This window comes from Xyrauchen texanus, chromosome 36, assembly GCF_025860055.1.
Source record: "Xyrauchen texanus isolate HMW12.3.18 chromosome 36, RBS_HiC_50CHRs, whole genome shotgun sequence".
Taxonomy (NCBI): domain Eukaryota; kingdom Metazoa; phylum Chordata; class Actinopteri; order Cypriniformes; family Catostomidae; genus Xyrauchen; species Xyrauchen texanus.
In genome coordinates, this window is record NC_068311.1 from 4,913,338 (window position 1) to 4,920,372 (window position 7,035).

Sequence of the window (7,035 nt, forward strand, 5' to 3'; positions counted from 1 at the left end):
AAACGCTTTTAAAAGTAAATAAAATAATATTGGGTGTCAAATTGTACTAGCAGCAAGTAACTGTTTGCTATTAAATACAACAATTCCTCCTCCAGAGAGCGCTTGACTGCTCAAAAAGGCGTTTTCAAATCTCGGAACTGGTTTTCACCTTTTAATTTTTTATTATAAAAATGGGATAATCTATTTAATATAATAAATACAAGGATTAGAGGGAGTATATCGTTCTTTATAAAACAATTAGATAAAATTGTATGTCCAGTAATCACAAACGGTAATGATTGGAACATCTAGACCAGCGCTAAGAAAAGTAACAGATACCATGTGACACCGAATGTTTATTTGTACTGCTTCAGCGGCGGTCTAGAAAATAGTATTCACCTGAGTAATAACAACGGGAAATATCAATAGCCACTAAAATTAAAACAGATAATGAAAAGTTAAATTAGGGGAACTATTAGACTTTTAATACCTAGCCAATCCGAGACAAGGATTCTGAGCCACGCCTGTTTTAAAAGTAAATTGGATAAAAATATTCATCAAAAATACAGACTCTATATGGAACATATTTCCTAATTTTTTTTTTAATAAAAATTGGAGGAATTCAATTTTTGTTACAGTGCCCCTTCTCAATTGGTAAACTACCCATTAAATTAGCAATATTTCACCAACAGGCCTAACTGTCATGGTTATTGGTTTACAAACATAATTGTTCACCTCACCGTTGTTTTATTTTGGAATAATCAAAATATTACTTTCAAAAAGAAATCAGTATTTTTTGAGAGATGGTATTTAAATAATATCTATTCTGTTAATCAGTTGATAGATGACAATGGTCAGTTTTATTCTTTTTCACAATTCTCCAGTCTAAATTAGATTTTGGGGTGTCATTAAAAGAGTATAATATGGTAGTCAACGCTATTCCTAGTGGTATAAACATTATTCTGAAAGGAGAGCGAACCTATAATCCTATTTCTCTGAATAACACTTCTATTTCAATAGAAGGAATTCTTATTACTGATGACAAATTCAATAACCACTTTGTTCCCAATCATATCAGCAGAAAAATCTATTCCAGCATCTTCCTTTCAATGGATGATACAGTGTTAATTGGAATTTGGTCTGGTCTCTTCCCATAAATATCTATTAAGAAATAAGATAAAAGAAGTCACGTTTAAAATATTACATAGATGCAACCCTTTAATAGCAGATTCCATACGCATATTCAAAATATTGGGAAGAAATGCACTTTCTGTGACATAGAAGAGACGATTGTTCATCTTTTTAGTGAATGTCTTTGTGTTAAATCCTATCTCTCAGAAAAAAAACTAATGTCAAAATATGTTTAAACACTTATAATATTATTTTTCGTTGTAACAATGCAAATTCTCGTATCCAGTACATTGTTAATCTCTTTATTATACTTGGTAATTGTTTTATACACAAATGCAAATTTTTGGGTAAGAATCCGCTATATAGACTATAACTTCTATATCTATATATTATGTCTTTGATGGGCATAAAAAACAAAAAATCTTTAAAAAGTCAAAAAATGCTTTCATTGTTTAACATATAGATTTTTTTTTTCTCTCCCTCTGTATTTAAAAAAAAAAAGAAATTTTATAATTATTGTATTTTTTTTTTTTTTTAACTGTTCTTTTTGTTTCTGTAATTTTTGACACAGTTTCACGTAAGACGTTTGGCATGAATAAATAAAAAAAAAACATTTGACGATTTCCATTCTATCTGCTTTTTTATTTTAATGGCGGGATTTTAGAAAGGCGCTTGAGTTGGTAGCGGTCTCCACGGTAACGATTGAAGCCGGAAGTGCCATACTCTCTCAAGGTAATCCACAGTAACAGAAATAACAGTTCAACTCCGAATTCGGTTGATACAAATAAATAGTTTATTTAATGTCGCTTAACGTGACGGAAATTCCGATGTTCTGCATTTTGCGACGATATTCTCTGATGTGACGTCACGAAACGGTGCGTTCAAGTGCTTTGCGCTGATTGAAAATATGTATTCGTCCTTAATAAAATTTGTAATTAATATGAGACATGGACGATTATTTCATTACGTCTAAAGGCGAAGAGTTCATGATTTTTCAAGCATGTTTGTTTCTTGAAGATACAATAAGTTAATGACCTCTCTTTTCCACACTTCCACAATACCACCATTTTATTTATTTATTTTTTTTGACACTGTACCATGGTTATACCAATGGGTTTTTATTATTATTTTTATTTTTTTAAGTTAATACTGCTGTATTTTTTTGTACTTTCAAGTGTAATGTATATACCATGGTATATGAATATGGTGTATGAAAACTGAAATGTAACAGTGTTTATCTGTCTGTCTATCTGTCTACATTATCTATCTACAGTAATGTCCATGCCAGTGATATGTCCTGTGAGCATTGGGGCCACGGTCCCTGAGTCTCTCTCCGTGTTACAGCGGCGTCTCCAGTCAGCTGATGAGCAGACAGAGGAGTTATTGAGGGGTCTGCGATCTATAGGACTGTCTGCAGATCAGCTGCATGTGAACTCTTCAGATGGAAACTCCTCCAAGTGTCCAGTCAGTCCAGTGAATATCTATCGGGCCCTTGGTGCTGGTGGAGAGGGGTTGCTTGTGGAGACAGTGTGAGACTCTTGTTGTACAAGTCTGCCGATTGGAGAGTCTTTTGCACACTCTTAAACTCACAATCTATCGACTGGAGACGGACAGAGAACTCAATCCATCCCACTTGGGTCAGCGGCAGCGCTCTTCCTTAAACCTAATACTTGTGTGTGTGTGCACGTGTTCATTAGAAAAAGAAACATGCATACCTTACAATAAATTAAATTTATAATTCACTATCTGAGCACTTTATTAGAAAACTGTTGTCCTAATTAAGTGCCAGATGTGGTTCTCTGCTATTGTAGCAAATACATTTTTACACCGCGCCCTATCGTCTTATATTGCTTTTGTATTGTTTGGGTGCGTCGATCCATTTGTAATTTGTAATTCATTGAAAGGATGATCTGCAATCCAATTATAAATTATTATTATTTTATTACATTACTTTTAGGGGAATAGACATAGAAGTTTTGGCCCACAGGCCTTCCTCAGTGTGTGAAACAAGAATGAAATTCACCCTCTTTTTATACAAACAACTCTATTGCAACATCACGTGACTTTACGTTTTCAATCATGATTTGTCACAAGATAGAATCCATTAGTGCTTAAAAGATCACTAGGTGCTAACAATCTCTGCTGTTGCAGCCCATTCATCTCAAGGTTCGACATGTTGTGCATTCAGAAATGCTGTTCTTCTCACTACAATTGTACAGAGCGGTTATCTGAGTTAGCGTAGCCTTTGTCAGCTTGAATCAGTCTGGCAGTCTCTGTTGACCTCTCTCATCTGTCCGCAGAACTGCTGTTCACTTGATGTTTTTTGTTTTTGGCACCTGAGTAAATCCTAGAGAGTGGTGGTGGTGTAGTGGCTAAAGCACAGGGCTGTTAATCAGAAGGTCGCTGGTTCGAACCCCACAGCCACCACCATTGTGCCCTTGAGCAAGGCACTTAACTCCAGGTTGCTCTGGGGGGATTGTCCCTGTAATAATTGCACTTTGGATAAAAGCGTCTGCCAAATGCATAAATGTAAATGTAGAGACTGTTTGAAAATCCTAGGAGATCAACAGTTACAGAAATACTCAAACCAGCCCATCTGGCACCAACAATAATGCCACCTGGTCAACTAAATAAAGTGAAGCTTTCAGGCAGAGTACAGAGTTAACATAGCAAAACATACCATCCTCCATCGTGGCTGAGTCCAGGGCACTCTCCCTCCCATTGCCCCCTCCCGGTTTAGATATCGTCCATTTGGTCAAACCACTTCCACTTTTCCTTGATTGTTCTCTAGCTTGTGTGTTTCCATGTGTACACATACTTGCATCATTTGAGAGGCAAAGCTTAAAGAGGTGAGGACAGAGATTCATCCATTGATAGAAAATTTGGTTCCCTCAAGAACCTACTCCAAAGAGAAAAAGAGTCTGGGAGGAAGTCAACACGGCAGGTAATATTCAAGAAACAATCTGATTGGCCAGAACATTTTGGACATCTTTTTCATTTAATCACCCACTCATGTTTTCTTTATTCTTAGCTGAAGAAGGCACTAAATGATGGATCAGTGAAGTCAGATGACCTCTCACAATCCAATAAGGAGCTTCGAGAGAAGGTGTCTGAGCTAAAGAATCTGGTGTCCAATCAGAAAGCTCAACTGAAGGAGTATTTGGAAAACAGAACAGCTCTAAACAACTCACTGAGAATCAAGGTGTCACTTTACCCATAGTTTACATGTGCAGGTGAATGTAAGTGCCTCAAACAAAACTCTTAAGTATACCACTAACCTGGCAAACAGTGATTAGTTTGTCCTCAGATATTTATAATATTAACACGATACATTTTTTCTTTAAGTTCCTTATTACTTGGATCACATATGATCCTCAAAAGATTGTTGCATCTCATAGGTTGTTTGTGTGGGTCAGTCTCAGTGTTTGCTGCAGCTGCATTCTGAGATGGCTTCTCTCCAGACTGAGCTACAGTGTCTGGCCTCCACCCAGCAGTGGGAGCTACAGGCTGAGAGAGATCTCAACCGGACACTACAGGAGAAATGCAGAGTCAGCACTCTCTTTCCATCACCTTTTAATCTGTGGCTCTGCCCCAAATAGCTCCCTCAGCCTTTAAAGTCCACCTACATGATGTTATGTCGCAAGGACTTTTGAGTAGTAAATTAAAGGTGTTGCAACTTTCAGAACTGTAAAACGACAAATGGGACATCCCACTGCCTCTAGACTTCACATATAAGACCGGAAGTCTGCATCATTTGGGACATGATCTCTCTTGTCTTAAATCTGTCACTTAAAGCGGACTTGCGGTTTCATTGTATTAACTTGCGCTTGCCCATGAAGTCCACGAGATTGCAGTGTCGTGTCATTTTATGGTTCAAAAGGTTGGTTCTTTTGATTCTCTCTGCATACTTCTCTCTCTTCTTCCTCTGTGCAGTGTCGGCAGTCTACAGTTCCCTTAATCTTCCTGTGTGTCTGTTACACCCTGCAGGCATCCACTGCAACTCCAACAAACTGCTGGAGAAATGCCATTTATGGAAATGAGTAATTGGAGGCTTTTGTGCTGAATAGTGCTGTTGTCCTTGTTTGTGAGTTTGAAATGGCTCCTGGACAAGAGAGATGAGACTGAGGAAAATGCATCTGGTATCACAGCAGCTAAACATGCACAAGCAGATTGTTGTTCATTTGCTAAATGTTTGTTGAAAATCTTTCTTTAAAATCACTTGTTTTTGTTATATTGTTATCTGATGCAACATGCATACATTGTGCAAATTATATGCCAATGCATTATAACTTATGCAAGAAATAATTTACATACATAGTCTTAAGCACCCACCCTCTGCTTTGTTCCAAAATCCTGAAATTTTTGCTCAAATTAATGTCAAAATTTAAGCTGCCACCTCCTCTAAACCCTGTGTCGAAATCATGTGAGCTCTCCAGAGGATGACAATTTCTTTTGACACTCAGATCTGCCTTTTTGATTTGATTCCTTGGTTTCCCTTCTCTCTATCTGTTCCTCAGATCACAGAGAACATGAATGAGGACTACAGAGATCTGTGCTCTAAATCGAAGAGCTTTAATGGTGAGGTTGAGCCACAGAGAGCTCATGGAGGATGGGAGATTACACACCGTCTAATCCAGATCAGGATAGAAGCAAGGTGATGTCGCAAATGAGCTGATGAGATGTGCACAAAATCAGCTATTTTCAAAATTCAAAAACATTTGAAAATGGAAAAAATGAACCCTGAAGATCAAACTTGTGTTAATTGGACCTCATTCATTTTTCTTTTGTTTGCTCCCATGTAATCAGTTGTGCAATTGCATTTTTTTAATATACTAGATTAGCAAATGAATAAAAAAATAAATAAAAAAAGAGGCTTTTGTAAACTCCAATTTAATTGTTGCATTTAAAATGATTTATAATTTTATTTATTTACATTTTAACTGGATTATTAAAGATTAATACATTTTAAATGTCTATTTATGAAAATATATATTTGTCAATTTTATTTAAAAATATATATATTTTCTTTACTACTCTAGCAACTGTTGAAACTTACTGCAGATATTGTTGGCTTTTGTATGACAAATTGCTTGTTATGTTTATCAGTGGTAAGTTGCTTTGGATAAGTGTCTGCAAAATGACTAAATGTAAAATGTAAGTTAACAAAAATAATCAAAGAATGGCCAAATATTGTCCTGAAAATCAGTTTGACATGAGCAGTGTTGGGTAAGTTATTCAAAATAGTAATCTACTACAAATTAATTCTCCAAAATTGTAATCAGAATACTGACAGGATGAGTAAATCACACTACTAATTACTTTTAAGTCACTGTTTCAAAAGTACTTTCAAATGTTTTATTTTTTTCCCCTCAACAAATTCAAAATGTCTATATTTGTTGTTGTTGTCCCTTCAGCTGACAAACAGACAAATACATGAACATAATTTTAGAAATATGTGCTACTTAAGTAATTATTTACTTTATTGAAAGTCAGTTATTGATTACAAGAGTTTAAATTGTAATGTGCTACACTACTTTTTGACTGATTATATTGCAGTAACTGATTGCTTTGTAATTAGAATACACCCAATATTGGCCACAAGTAGTAATATGCAATTTTGTACCTTCAGCTGCTTCTTGAAATTCCTTGTTTGAATCCCAGCTTTCTTTATACACATAGATGCAGCACTTTCCTTGAAGTGTTGAGTATTCAATGTGTAATACATATTCTGACTCTAAAAATAATATTTCTAGTCCAGAGGGTGTTTTCAGGCTCATGTTTGCTTTTTCGATCCTGAATTGGAGCCCTCGGCTTCCACATTACAGCGCTGGGCAAATAAGAAACTGCTGGCATGCAGCACCAGTGGGTACAAACCCTCAAGACACATACACACACTGACTTAGCACTCCAGCTCAGGGGTGTCTC

The 7,035-nt window shown here is 36.1% G+C and overlaps 1 long non-coding RNA gene across 2 annotated transcripts; it reads left to right on the top strand.

Moving 5' to 3' along the window:
* The first annotated feature begins 1,713 nt into the window (after positions 1–1,713).
* On the top strand, positions 1,714–5,938 carry LOC127629577 (uncharacterized). Of its 2 annotated transcripts, none has more exons than XR_007968778.1 (3): positions 1,714–1,985; positions 2,384–5,249; positions 5,628–5,938. It is a non-coding gene; the product is annotated as an uncharacterized LOC127629577 (long non-coding RNA). The 2 variants fall into 2 exon arrangements; XR_007968777.1 differs by having other exon boundaries at positions 2,384–4,990; positions 5,098–5,938.
* Positions 5,939–7,035: the final 1,097 nt, after the last annotated feature.